We start from the raw sequence: 15,026 nt of genomic DNA on the forward strand, positions 1-15,026 counted from the left end.
CAGAAATACGTTTTGCGTGATTTATGTCTAAAAGGAAAGAACTCATGGTGGTATTTGAAGGCGCTGCCGTAAAAGGCATTATGAATAGGCGTTTGCCACATTCCGCTACCCGCAACGTCTTATGGCGACGTTCACTGCAGCATTAGTATGCCAAGGCGGCGCATCATACATATTCTATTTCGCATCGCTTTGTGCTTCGTATTTGAGTCTCAGTGCTGAAAAGAATTTCAATGATCTTTCCGGACCACAGTCCGAACGAAGCCCAAGGTGCACAACAAGTGTGACATCTTCTTGCTGCTACATGTGGATCGCTGGTTCCCTTTCTGGACTGGTGTAAGTGATTTTTATTACAATTTCCTTATATACGTCAGTATTTCATTTGGAACACAAACTTATCTATATTCTGAAATCTGTGTAAGAAATGTCTAGGAATCTGTTACAGTTATGTACAATTATGTACCAGTATACATAACAAAGGGCTGCATTAACTGTAGTCGAAGTTCTTCATGGTACTGGTATTTTAATCATGCGAAACACAAAATATATTTTATTTTTAAAATACTGCAATACCTTTAAAAATACTGAAATAAACTTACCGCACGTGAGATTTCCTACCGATGTAAGCTGCCAGAATTCTTCATGTGCTTGTTAAGTTGTCCCCGATATTTATCTCTGTTTAGCATAAACTCTCACCAGCTAGATACAGTAAATCAATTGCTGTTGAACTTTTCGTCAGTCAGGAAAGTGAATGCTACCATAGATACTACCGGTAGTTATTTAATCACTGGTCAGATTTGGCTCTGTTGGTAATTTCTTGAGTATCTTCCAGAGAATATGCACAAAACTTTACGTTAGTGCACCAAGTATGTTTTACAGTGTACTGAAGAGACAGATTCATGCACACAGACATGTAGCAGCAAGTATAAACATCGTCGATACTCAAAGGTAATAAGAGAATGGCGATAATCTGGAGTGCTTCTAGTTGCTTTCAATCTTTGCAAGATTAGTGGCAAACAGTAATCGTCACACTGTAGTATACCTTTCCTGTATAAATAAAATGTTGTCTATGCAAAAGCTGTCACATCTAGTCTCATAAGCTGCTGCTGTTCATGTCGATATGAGCAACTTATACAATTCATTTGCATTTCGTTTCATTATTCACCTAGAAACAACATAATAATGTATTAACATCATTAAGTAAGTAAATTACAAAGATAAACCATAACACAGAAACACAAAAGCTAATTTCACGTATATGGATATCCCTATTAGACAGGTTAGCCATAATACATAGCACTAAAACGTAACTTTTTTTCTCAAACTGTAATTTCATGATCTGAATTTTCACCATTAGCAGGATGTTAGTTTCTTCACATATTGGGAACAGTTCAAAGGACGAAAAATATTAATGCTGTCAGGCAAAACAGCTACACATAATGTGTAGAGTAGCTTAATACAGGTTATGAATTCACAAATATATTTCGCTTCCTGGAAATTTCTAATGTCTGTCTCATAATGCTTATGCAGGACTGCACTGGAACCATGATTCATATTGCATTGTACATGTTTATTTTACTTAGTTTTGTTTCTGTCCAACAAAGCAGTTCAATTAATTTTCGAATTCATGTTGATTTCCCATTTGATCCATCTTATTCATCCTAGTATATTTCCACCTTCTAAGAGTCCATATATTTGAATCTTGTGATCTTTTGTAAGTTTTTCTGATAAATGTACAAACTGGCAGAGTTGTCACTTGATAACGTGTTGAACAAACATATTTTTGTATTGCTGTACAACACGTCGGCCTAGTTAATGAAATGTCCTGCTATAATATCATCATAGAAGACTTATCAAATTAGTGGCAGTGGAACTTGCGTGTGTGTGTGTGTGTCTGTGTGTGTGTGTGTCTAAAGTACCTATCAACAACAGCCACCAACTGCTCACAAATGTCTGTTTCATTTACAGTTATCAGCACACATGATTACATTGGTCACAAACTGTTGAAGGCATATATATGGTGTGAGTACAAGTAACCACAGAAATGATCCTTATGGTACACCATGCTTTACTAGTTTAGAAGTCAGAGTAAACATTAGCATGTTTACTACTGATATTATGCTTTTCATACATGCACTGATCTCTGGCTTTCACACATTGTTTTAGAGCATCAGCAACTTTATTGATTATTCCTTAGCAACAAATTATGCGGAATAGATGTATATGGCATATCATGTGAGATACCTTAGATATAGCCAAACATTAACTACTAATTTTCCTTTATCCTTCTAATTTCTCTGCCATGCTGGCTTCAGATTTGTTGTTACTGTTTTTGTAGTTTCCACTCTTTTCTGTAGAATCTATTCTTCCGTTTTTGTTACAGTTGTTGTTGTTTTAGCTATGATAGAAGAAATAATTGAAACAGAATAATTCCCAATATGTATCCAGCTCCCATCTTTATTTATTTATAGATGTTATCCCACTCTCTTTAGGCAGTGAATAACAGGAATAGCCATTGCACTCAGCAACTGACAAGGATGATTTTTGAAACTTCCTGGCAGATTAAAACTGTGTGCCCGACCGAGACTCGAACTCGGGACCTTTGCCTTTCGCGGGCAAGTGCTCTACCAACTGAGCTACCGAAGCACGACTCACGCCCGGTACTCACAGCTTTACTTCTGCCAGTACCTCGTCTCCTACCTTCCAAACTTTACAGAAGCTCTTCTGGAAGTTTCATATCAGCGCACACTCCGCTGCAGAGTGAAAATCTCATTCTGGCAAGGATGATTTTTAATTATTCTAGCATATGTATCATATATTTCCTCTGTGTGTACTCTTTTTACAACATTTTTTTTTATATTTCTAAGTCATTTGTTGCCAAGAAGAATATGCAGTTGTTGCACTGGGGACAGAGTTTGAGAAGTACACTTTTAAACTACCAGTATCATGATTAATGATTTTATTTACTATCTCAAGATAATGATGATTTCAAACAGTTATGACTTCATTTTGACCTCTCAACAGTATTTCCTCGTTCTTCAATATTCTGTTTCCACATTATTCTCAATTTGAGCCATTTCTGTTTGAATTTATATGGAACCACATTGTCTTTTATATATATATATATATATATATATATATATATATATATATATATCAAAGCAACAGTTTCATTTCATTAAAAACTATTTAGCTTCTCTCATAAGTCTGCTGTGCACTCTCCTCTATTCCCTGTAATACAATCTTTAATTATTCATTACTTTATTAGAGTACTTTCACATAATATTTTAAGTTCCTCCCTTATTTTCAAGGCACATTATATGACTGGTTTATTATTTCAACCCGTATGTATATTTTTTTCATATGCATCGGCACACCTTTTTTGTGTAGTAGCTCAAACTGAGCACAAATATTTTGAACTGTATTTTCTAGCCTGCTTAAAACTGGCCAGTTTTCTTCCCCTTAATTTTCTGAAACTTATTCCTGTCATAATGAACTATGTGAAGATTCTAGCATTTGAACAAATTGGTTATACAGATTTTTTAATGATAATTAGATTTATGACTTGTATATTGTACATTGATATCTCAGGTTTTTTTTGACAAGATTCTTGATGCTAGCAACAAATATCATGAATGAGTAATGCACAAATATATGACCACAGATACATCCCATTCTTGAAGCAGTGGTAGTGGCCTGTAGGATGTCTATTTACTGACTTTATCCACCTCTTAAGCCGAGATAGCTAATGCATGCTATGCCCATGTTTGTCTTGGACATAGCCAGTTCATATCCTGGTGGTGGAACTTGGAATGTCTTGGATTAACTCTAAGAGGTGGTGAACCACGAGTTGGACCAAGTAAGCTGATGCAGTGGTTTGCACACTGGACCCACATTTGAGAGGATGATGCTTTATATGTGGGCCCGACCATCAAGATTTAGGTTTACCATGATTTCCCTTTATCACTAAGGCAAATGCCAGAATGATTCATTTTAAATGACGCTGCTGATTTCCTTCCCCATTCCTGAAAAAATCCTAACTTGCGCTCCATTTCTATGACCTCAATGTCGATGGGAAATTAGACTCTGAACTTCCTTCCTCCCATCTGTCTGGCTGGGATGTTAAGCTCGGTGTCCATCTGGGTACTGTTCAAGAAGGCTAGGCTGTGTGTTGACACTGAGTTTCACCCTTTCTCTCCCTTCACTCATTATCACACAACACAGAACTAACACCTCATTGCATATAGATCCATTAGAAATACCCTACATTCAACAGACACACCATATTATTATTTATGAGGTGTTTATTTATCAACACAATAATGTTACGCAGATGCTCAGTAAATTACAACAGTAAAATCAATACAAAAGGCATCATGTAGCATATGAGAAGAGATATTCACATCTCCATATGTAATATTCAAAGCTTATACTGACAAAATTACTGCTTAGAGTAAGATCAGAAGTATATGGGCTTCTATACTTCCTGTATTGCATTCGTGGATTAAATGGAGTTCAGTTTTTATTAATATAAGGTATCCACCCTGAAGCATGGACCTTGCTGACATGGGGTGACTTGAGTGCATTAACGATACAAATAGTGATACTCAAGGGTCAGTCACAACAGAGGGGTATCTCTGATGCTGCAAGACCTGTGGTTCCTGAAGAGGTGCAGAAATCTTTTCAGTAGCTACAGGGGCAACAGTCAGGATGATTTCCTGATCTGGCCCTGTAACAGTGGAATATATGGCCTTGCTATGTGGGTACTATGAACAGCTGAAAGCAATAGGAAACTATAGCTGTCATTTTTCTTGAGAGTGTGCAGCTTTACTATATGGCTTAATGATGATGACATCCTCTTGAATAAAATATTTTGAAGTTAAAATAGTCCCATTCTGATCTCCAGGCAGAGACTACTCAAGAGGATGTCCTTGTCCCAGAAAACAAAACAGGTCTTCTATGTACAGGGAAGTGGAATATTAGAACCGTAATTAGGTAGACTGGTTAGAAAATTTAAAATGCGAAATGTATACGTTGAACTTAAGATATAATGGGAATTAGTCAAGTGTGGCACCAGGGCGAACAGTAATTCTAGTAGAGTGAATACAGAGTTACAAATGCAGAAGCAAATAGGGATAATACAGGAGTAGGTCTAATAATGTATAAGAAAAACTGGTATTTGGGTAAGGTACTAAGAGCAGCATAGTGAAGTATTATTATAGCCAAGATAAACATGAAACCAACACTGACCACAGCAGGAGACTACTAGTTGAGCAGATGATGAAGAGACTGAAACAAGATGTGATAAGATAAAAGAAATTATTGAGATAGCTAACAGAGACGAAAATTTAATTGTGATGAGAAACTTGGATTAGATAGTAGGAAATGGAAGAAAAGGGAAAATATTTGAACATGAATCAGGGAAAGGAATTAAAGGTGAAGCTGCCTCATAGAATTTTGGACAGAGCATAATTCAGTCGCTGCTAATACTTGATTTAAGGATCATGAAAGATGTTTGTATATGTGGAAGAGATCTAGTTTCAGATATATTATACACTGCTGGAAAAAATGGCAACACTAAAATGTAATAAATGTACGGTAAAGAAATTTCGGTAATATATTTGTCTAGGTAAGTAACTAACATTGCAAGACCACAGGTTGCAAGATAAGCCATTGCAAATATGAAATGCTGGTACATTAATCACCAGTGTAGCCGCCAGAATGTTGAATGTAAGTAGGCAAACGTGCATGCATTGTGTTGTACAGGTGCTGGATGTCAGTGTGTGAGATGGTGTTCCAAGGCTGTTGCACTTGGTCACTCAACACAGGGACGGTTAATGCTGTTTGTGGATGATGCTGGAGGCGTCGTCTAATGATGTCCCATATGCAATCGACTGGAGACAGATCTGGTGATCGAGCAGACCAATGCAACATGTTGGCACTCTGCAGAGCATGCTGGGTTACAACAGCAGTATGTGGGCGAGTGTTGTCCTGTTGGAAAACCCGACAACAGATCGAGTCACCAGACTGGCATACAATTTTCCAGTCAGGGAGTGGGGGATAACCATGAGAGTGCTGCTGCTGTCATATTAAATCGCACCCCAGATCAATACTCCAGGTGTAGGTCCAGTGTGTTTAGCACCCAGAGAGGTTGGTTGTAGGCTCTCAACTGGCCTCCTTCTACCCAACACATGGTCATCATTGGCACCGAGGCAGAATCAGTTTTGATCAAAAAACACAACAGACCTGCACGCTGCCCTACAATGAGCTCTCACTTGACACCACTGGATTCACAAATGGTTTGCGGTCAGTGGAATGGACGCTACAGAACGTCCGGATCGGGACTGTACTCAAAGTAACCAATTTCTAGCAGTTCATTCTGTCACTGTGGTGTCAATTGGTACTCAAACTGTTGCTGCAGATGCAGTAAGATGCGCCAGAGCCATGCGACGAACGCGATGGTCTTCCCTTTTGGTAACTCCATGTGACCGTCTGGAGCCCAGTCTCCTTGCTACCGTACCGTCCTGTGACCACCGCTGCTAGCAGTCACGTATGGTGGATACATTCCTACCCAGTCCTTCTGCAATATCTAAGAAGGAACATCCTGCTCCTAGTAGCCCTATTACATGAACTCTTTCAAACTCAGTGAGGTGCTGACAATGGCATCTTTGACGCCTTAAAGGCATTCTTGACTAACTCCAACTCACCACGTCCAGTCTCAAAAGTAACTAATGCTCACGATTATGCAAACCTGATCTGCCTTCTCGTAGTAACGCTAGTAGTACCACTCATATGTGACTGGAGCAAAACTCGAATAGACACAATCTTTCAGATGTAGAAACACGCCTACCAACTTTAATTTATGTTGCACAACTCATATTTGATGTTCCTATACTTTTTCCATGAGTGTATATTGGTAAGACATATTTCGAGATCAGATTTTAAACTGCAAAACATTTCCAGGGGCAGACGTGGACTCTGACGGCCATCATTTATTGGTAACGAACTGCGGTTTAAAGAGAGAAAAACTTCATAAATTAGAAAATGGATAAATCGAAAGAACCAGACCTTTTTGAAAGTTTCAAAGGTAGCATTGTACAATAGCTGATCGAAACAGGTGAAAGGAATACAACGAAAGTTTAATGGGTAACTTTCAGTCTTGTTAGTAGATTTTTTTAAATAAGTAACTAAATCATGCATAGAATAATTATTCCTCAAGTAAACCCGGATTAACATATGGTGTTAATTTTGATATCTTGTGTATGGTACTTTTTATACACATTTGCAAACAAACATATTATTTATCAAAACAACTTTTTTACACTGTTCATTTGTATCACATCACTGGTCACTGCTCATTGCTCACGCTACACACAAACACACACTACACTACACTACATATGGTGTTGTACACACACACGCACACACACACACACACACACACACACACACTGTCTCCCTCCACCCCCTCCCCCCCCCTCTCTCTCTCTCTCTATCTCTCTCTCTCCCTCCCCTCTCTTCCTACTGTCTTTAGGATCCTCAAAATACTTTTGCCATTCTATTGAATTCTTCATGTTGTCCTCTCTTTATCTCTCTGAAAATGCTTGCTCAACATCTCACCACGATGAATTACAAGTTGATCTCACAAATATGGAAAGAGGATAGAATTATCCATCACATATCGTGGGTATAGGATTATACAGTAAAATTCATTAAAGTATGACAGTTCACTGTAGAATGACAACTGTTTATTAGTAAATATAGTTAACTTTTTATCATTCTCTACTGTATGTTATCTGCACAGCATGTTGAGTTGCATGGGCAGTGTGTGGGCCAGCGTTATCCTCTTGGAACAACACATCGCTTCCCTTTTGCAAGAACGTAAAAATAACGGGTCTAACAACATTCTGCACGTACCGAGAGCTGTTTAGCGTCCCCTCCAGAAACACCAAAGGTGAACGAAAGTTGTAGCTTATTGCACACCAGGCCATACGGTCTGGGCTGGAGCTAGTGTGCACTCTACGAGACAGCGGACACCAGGTCTACTTTAAGTGTGCAGACGAACTTCACTTGCATGCAGGCAGAATCTGCTTCCATCGCTGAAGACCACGGCAAGCCATTTCATCTTCCAAGTGATCCTCCGACAGCTCCAGTCGAGCAGTGAACGTCGATGCTGGTGCTGCGATTTGCCACTGCTGGCCTTAAAATACAACGATCCTGGCGGGCGTCTGTGCTGCATGGATATCCAGCACCTCGTCTACAGGTGTGCGAATGTTCACGAGACCACTGATAAAAGCGTCACTGCACAACTGACGCAACACGTCCAACGTGTGTGACTATCCTCCTAAAGGACCCCCCTGTGACTCGGAATGGCACAATTTGACACCTTTCATTCTCACTCACTTGGATGTAGCAAGCACGAGTGCATCTTCATGGCGTGGTTGCCTGCTTGCTTCACGCGTTTGCACCACACATAGCCTTCTGGCCTTGAGCATTCCCTATTAAAAGGTAGACACAGATGGCGCCCTGGTAGCTATGCTACTACGCTATCTGTTGGTGGACGACATTGAAAGCATAATCAGTACATCTGATATCCCCCAGGTGGCATACACCGTTACCGGATAAAAATCGACGTCGTCTTTCCAAATGTACTAATTTTTTTCTAGCAGTGTATTTAGATTTTAGTTATCTCTTTAAATTCCTTGAAAAATTTATTGTACAGTTTTATCACTTCATAGAAAATGCTGCTTTGTGTTTTTCGTTTGTTTACTCTTGGTAACTGTTATGTTGACTGTTGTTACATGATAGTGAAGGCAACTGTTTGTGAGATAGTCACTGATGTTCTTTTTGATGTGCATAACAGACAGGCAGATGTACCGCACAATTAGAATCACCAGCTGTTTTAAAAAAATGTCTTTACAGGGCTACTGTTGTTAGTGGTGATTATAAAGGCTCTTTCTACGTTTTGAAGACTGTGTCCATCTTTTGTGTATCGGGCCCCAAAAATGATTTTGTAGCTAACGATGGAATGCTTATAGGAAGAATATGTTACTTTAAGGCATTGTTTGTAACATAGTGATGATAGGGCTCTTAAGGATATAGCAAGCTAATGACATTTTCTTTGCTACTGTATCTGCGTGTTCGTTCCGCTTCAGGTATATACTCAATATTAATACCAAAAAATTTGGAATTTGCTCCACAATTTATGACATTCTCATCCATGTTTAATTTTACAGGATTATTTTCCCTCTTTAAACAGAAATTCATGCTCTTTAGTTTCGTTACGGTTCAGTGTAAGTTTATTGCAGGACGGCCAGTTATATACATCCTTTGGGATTACGTTTTGCTTTCTCTAGTAGAAGTTCTGGCTTTATATACGAACACAATGTTATTATCAGGAAAAATAATGTTCCCCGTGTCTAAAATTGTCTGTAAAGTCACTGATGCATTTAAACACAGTATTGGTCCTAAAATACTACCATGAAGGACGGTGTAACGGTTTAGGCACGGTATCGGGTAATTCAATAATTAATGCAGTTAGGTATCGAACCTTGCACCACATTTTACTGGGTACTGAAAGTTTCATTTTAAGTTTTCGCAATCTGTTTGCAGCGAATATGTTTGTAATTGAAATGTCAAACTTCGAAATACTGTTTAAAATACCTATAGTTATTCAAGGTCACAATATTCGTCGAATGTTCCGATGTTTAGTAAAGAGTACAAAGTTTGTTGACAAGTCATAATTACAACAACATTTGGAATACACAATAATCCAAAACCAATATATTATGAAACAATCTAAATAAGGATATCACTCATTCTAGTTTTACAACGACCGCTAAGTTTGTGAGAAACAAAAAAGCCACCTTAGGTCCTACAGGATATCAAAGAAACATAAATTAATGATATATGTAATCTGCAAATATGCTCATTTGAAAAAAGTAAATACCTTTCCAAAAGATATAGCCCACCAGGAAGCTTAGGAGATGGAGAATCCAGAATGCATTTCATTCCTTACCAAACTTGCTGAATTGAAGTTTTGTTGAAATCTGGAAAATTTAAACTGCTTCGTAATTCACATTTTAATTCACAACTTCAAAATGCATTTGATTCTTGCTAACACCAGAATTCTATTTAGATTTTTACACCGTTATTTTAGTAAACAAGACTGAAAAACTCATGTTTTTAAGATAACTAACTTTAAAATGCGTATTTGTCGAGCGTGTTTCAAAATAAGTTTCTTGCTCAAATTACCTGTACTGTTAAATGCAAACAGTATAAATCCCAATTTCATAAATAGCGCCCACTACAAAAATATGGAATTCGGTCCTGAAAATCATTATTGTCTCATCCCCCCCCCCCCCTCCCGGACAGTCAGAGAGAGAGAGAGAAAATCTCGGCATAATCACACTTACGGGCAGCATATAATTGTGAGTTTAAAAAATGCAGACGGCCTGGAATAAGAGGAGGTGTGACTTGTTATGTAATGCCTTCTTGTTTCTTTGTCATAATTTAAGATACAAGTACAACAAAACATGACGCCGTTTATCGTTTCATGATTACGTAGCAGATAAATGTGCTATTGTGTAGGTTTTACTCGCTATGCAAGTGAAGTTATCTTTGTGAAAATTTTCTAAATTTCTAGGGCTGCCATCAGGCTCACACATTCGGATATTTTTGGTAAATAATTGATCTCTCTGGATTCGTTTCCTAGTTCGTAAGAAGTAGTACTACCACGAGTTACTACCATAAACAGCTTTATTTAAACCTACACGTTTCGATTTTCCATCAGTATCAGGCTTTTTCTTGGCAGTACATTTGTTGTTCCGTGCGCTTTGACATTTCGTCAAAGTCCTCGTGTTGGCAAATAGTACCTTGTGTCCTGTTTGGCGTTTCTATCAGGAACCAGCGTGTTTCAGTCATGATACAGCACTTCACTTCTTGTTGAAAGGCACAGTGAGTAATCCACAAGTTACCAATATCATAAAAGCGAAAGCAGTTGCGCCGGAAACAAGCGCTACGTCAAATTGTGGAGTACGAAACTGTAGATTTCAAAAAGATCTACATAAAAGTCTCTGAGAGCACATGCTTATGGTTTTCGGTTCACCCACAATAATTTTTGTCTTTTGACTGCAACTGGCGCAGCGAATCCGAAAGACATAAAAATGGTGACTGTGGATGAAAACTCAAAGATAATTATATCTTCTCGCGGAATTTTTTGTAGAGATATTTAAGATCTATGTTGAAGTATGACCTCAAATTATGTTCAACATATTGATTAGGCAGCGTGTTGCTGCCGGCAAACGTTTTACTTTATATAGCAGATTACCTTTTAACGGCTGAACAAAATTTCATCAAACATATATCATCACAGTTCTGGCTAGCCTTCAAATAAATAAAAAATCTGCATTAAAATCGATGCATTCGTGTCGGAAGTGTGATGCCATAGACATATAAAGACTTAATAACACCTGTCTTCGTGCGATGTGGAAGCGGAGGGGACGGCGCACATCGCCAGCTGTGCTTGTCCGATACTTACTCATCACAACAGTACCGGTACGTCAATACTACTGATACGCGAACGAAGCCGGGGGTAAAAGTTAACTGAATATATAAATAAATAGACACTACTACTAACTGATGGAGAGCTTTCGGAAATGCTTACAGGTAGCACTCTCTTTACGTAGCAGAGCACAGCTATGCTTTGAACAGACCTCATTTTCAGACACACTCTGTAAAGGGTTATTACCGTCTGTCACAGTTCATATCTTTTCTCGATCAAATGTTAAATCAAATGTCATTAAAACTCCCCACAACTCAGATGCAAAGTATCGGACATCTACAAAAACTGCTGTATCAAAACTTTAGTGATAGAGAAGAGTTTGTTGAACCCTACGAAGACGATATCCCTTGTTTTGCAGCTTCAAAGGAAGAGCTACAAATTTGGCAACAAATGGATGAAAATAAGGAAAAGTCTCCCGTAGGGATATATTTAAAAAAAAGACAATGATGGTGCCAAATATTAGAGTCTTGCGTCAATTTTACACACTTCCTGTAACAACCAGCGCTACGGAGATATGTTTCTCAACTTTGCGCCGTCTGAAGTCACATGTAATCATCAGGATGACATGAGATCGTTTAAATGGATTGACACTGAAGCATATCCATCAAAGGTGTTGCATCAACAATGAAAGCAGAGGAAGTGTTGGATGTTTACTGCAGGAAACACAAGAGGAAACCTTCATTGCATGACATTACTGTGATAAAATTATGCCTCAAATAAAATTAATTTTCTGATATGTGTATCATACATGATAATGAGTGTAATAAAATTAATTTCTAATATACACTGTAGACCATTTTAATCCAAACTGGGGTAGCTGCGGTGGGTAGTCGTGCGGTCTCAGGCGCCTTGCCACGGTTCGCGCGGCTCCGCCGTCGAAGGTTCGAGTCCTGCCTTGGGCATGGGTGTGTGTGTTGTCCTTAGCTTAAGTTAGTTTGAGTTAGGTTAAGTAGTGTATCAGCCTAGGGATCGATGACCTCAGCAGTTTGGTCCCATAGGGACTTACCACAAATTTCCATAATGGGGAACAAATCGGGATGGAGATGAAACACAGGAATATGTTTTCGATAAAAGTTGTATGTGGCAAAGATGGTCACACCTTGCTACCAGTGGCCATGACCTTGAACATGACTTACAAGGTGATTTGAAGGTTAAAGTTATTTTTTAAAAATGGAGACCCTAATATTTCATTCAATATTTGAAATTAGAGGCAAATTTTGCATATGAAATGATGCATTATTCAAGATCATGGCAACGTTCAGTTGAGGTCAAACAATCAAATATATTTTCAGTGCCAGTAGGGATTAACTTGAAATATAGGAGGGATACAGCAAAATATAATGTTAGATGCAGATTGGAAGGGGCATAAGTGGTCACATATGGTTACCCATGATTTTAAAGATATTTATCGAAGGTTGAGATTTGTTTCGTGGAAACTTCTATTTGTGGCTTCGGATTTGGAAGGAGCAAGCAGTGATCTGAACTTTAAGTTTAAATTAACGTGTTTATTGGCAAAAATAATACATCACAACGTATAAATGTTATTGTGGAATTTGCAAAACAGAACAAACATAAATAAAAGGTAGCTCACTGATTTACAAGTCGTTGAATTAGCTGCCTCGCCTCTCATTCCTCGGGATGCTCCTTCCAATTTGTACCCAGCATTGTATTGTGCTGTATTCCTCCTCTATTCTAACTTAATCACTGCTAGAACTAAAAATATATTTGCTTTTTTGACCGCCATTGAGCTAGACATGATCTTGAATAATGTATCATTTTATAAGTAAAATTTGTCTCTCTTTTCAAATCTTGAATCAAATATTAGTGTTCCCATTTCAAAAACTCACTTTAACCCACAAAATAACATTGAAAAACATGTTCAGGGTCACAGCCATTAGTAGCAATGCGTCACTCTCTTTGCTACCCACAACTTTTATCAAAGCATTTTGCTGTATCTCATCTCCATCCCGAGCTGGTACCCGTTATGGATTAAAATGGTCCATCCTATATATATATATATATATATATATATATATATATATATATACTGACGACAAAAGATACAAACACCAAGAAGGAGCTGTGCGACATAAATGAAAGATGATGTCTGCTCCAATTTCGCCCCAGTCGCATAAGAGTAGTGCTACTAGCATTACTATGAGAATGCAAATTAGTTTTGCTTTAAATACACATTGCAGCAGTCGTGACCGTTAGTAACCTTTGAGATTGGACGTGGTGACTTGCAGATAGTCAAGAACGCCTTTAAGGAGTCAAGGTCATACCCGATCCAGGCGCCCTGTAGAGTACATTCCACTGACCGCAAACAATTTGCGACTTCAGTGGTGTCAAGAGGTAGTTCGTTGGAGGTTTGTTGCGTTTTCTAATGAAGGCTGGTTCTGTCTCGGTGCCAATGATGGCCTTGTGTTGGTTAGAAGGGGGCCAAATGAGGGCCTGCAATCAACCTGTCTGTGTGCTAGACACACTACCTCTACACCTAGAGTTAGGGTCTGGGGTGCGATTTCGTGTGACAACAGGAACACTCTCTTGGTTATCCTACGCACCCTGACTGCAAATTTGTGCGTCAGTCTGGTGTTTCGACCTGTTGTGCTGCCATTTGTGAACAGCAATGAGGAGGTGTTTTCCAACACGATAACACTTCCCCACGTACCGCTGTTGTAAACCAGTACGCAGAGTTCCAATATGTTGCCTTCGTCAGCTCGATCGCCAGATCTATGTCCAGTCGATCATATATGGCACATCATCAGACGACACCTCCACCATTATTCAGAAACAGCTTTAAATGTCCCTGTATTGAGCGACCAAGTGCAACAGCCTGGAACCTGTACAACGCAATGCATGCACGCGTGCATGCTTACATTCAGCATTCTGGCACACTTACACCGGTTACTGATGTACACAGCATGTCACATTTGCAATGGCTTATCTCGCACTTACATTAACCTCTGGTCTTGCAATGTGGATCACATACATATGTTATGTACACAAATGTATTCCCGAAATTTCATTACTCCACGTTAATCATTTTTTGGTGCTGTGATTAGACTCAAAAAGCCTATAAGGACATGTTTACACTTCTAAACCTTGTGACCCCCCCCCCCCCCCCCACCCCCCTGGATTCCAGCCGAGAACTGTGACATTCCGAAACCTGTGTTAATGTACTTGGAACCTGATAAATTTTACACTAAAACTTTTGGTTTACCAGAAGCCTGTGCTACTCGACTCTTTGCACCCTGTCTCTGGGTATAATCGGAACCAGTGTTTGACAATTCCCTCTTACTTCTTGTGATTGTAGATCTTTAGTATAAGTTTTTGGTCAGTGGGAAAGAAGGCCTTTGACACGTCTAAAAATATAACTGTGACACTACCATCCTTGTCTAGTGCATCAAATGCAACTTTTGTAAACTCTTCTGTGACTAATTCTGTATTTCTACTATTATTATTAGTC

General features: G+C 38.8%; 1 long non-coding RNA gene across 1 annotated transcript in view; it reads left to right on the plus strand.

Moving 5' to 3' along the window:
• Positions 1 to 231: 231 nt before the first annotated feature.
• Positions 232 to 15,026, plus strand: part of LOC124554912 — a 63,327-nt gene continuing 48,532 nt past the window's right edge. Inside the window, exon 1 of the long non-coding RNA XR_006968490.1 lies at positions 232 to 333. This is a non-coding gene — a long non-coding RNA (uncharacterized LOC124554912). The remainder of the gene's footprint in view (positions 334 to 15,026) is intronic.

Source organism: Schistocerca americana, chromosome X (genome assembly GCF_021461395.2).
Source record: "Schistocerca americana isolate TAMUIC-IGC-003095 chromosome X, iqSchAmer2.1, whole genome shotgun sequence".
NCBI lineage: Eukaryota > Metazoa > Arthropoda > Insecta > Orthoptera > Acrididae > Schistocerca > Schistocerca americana.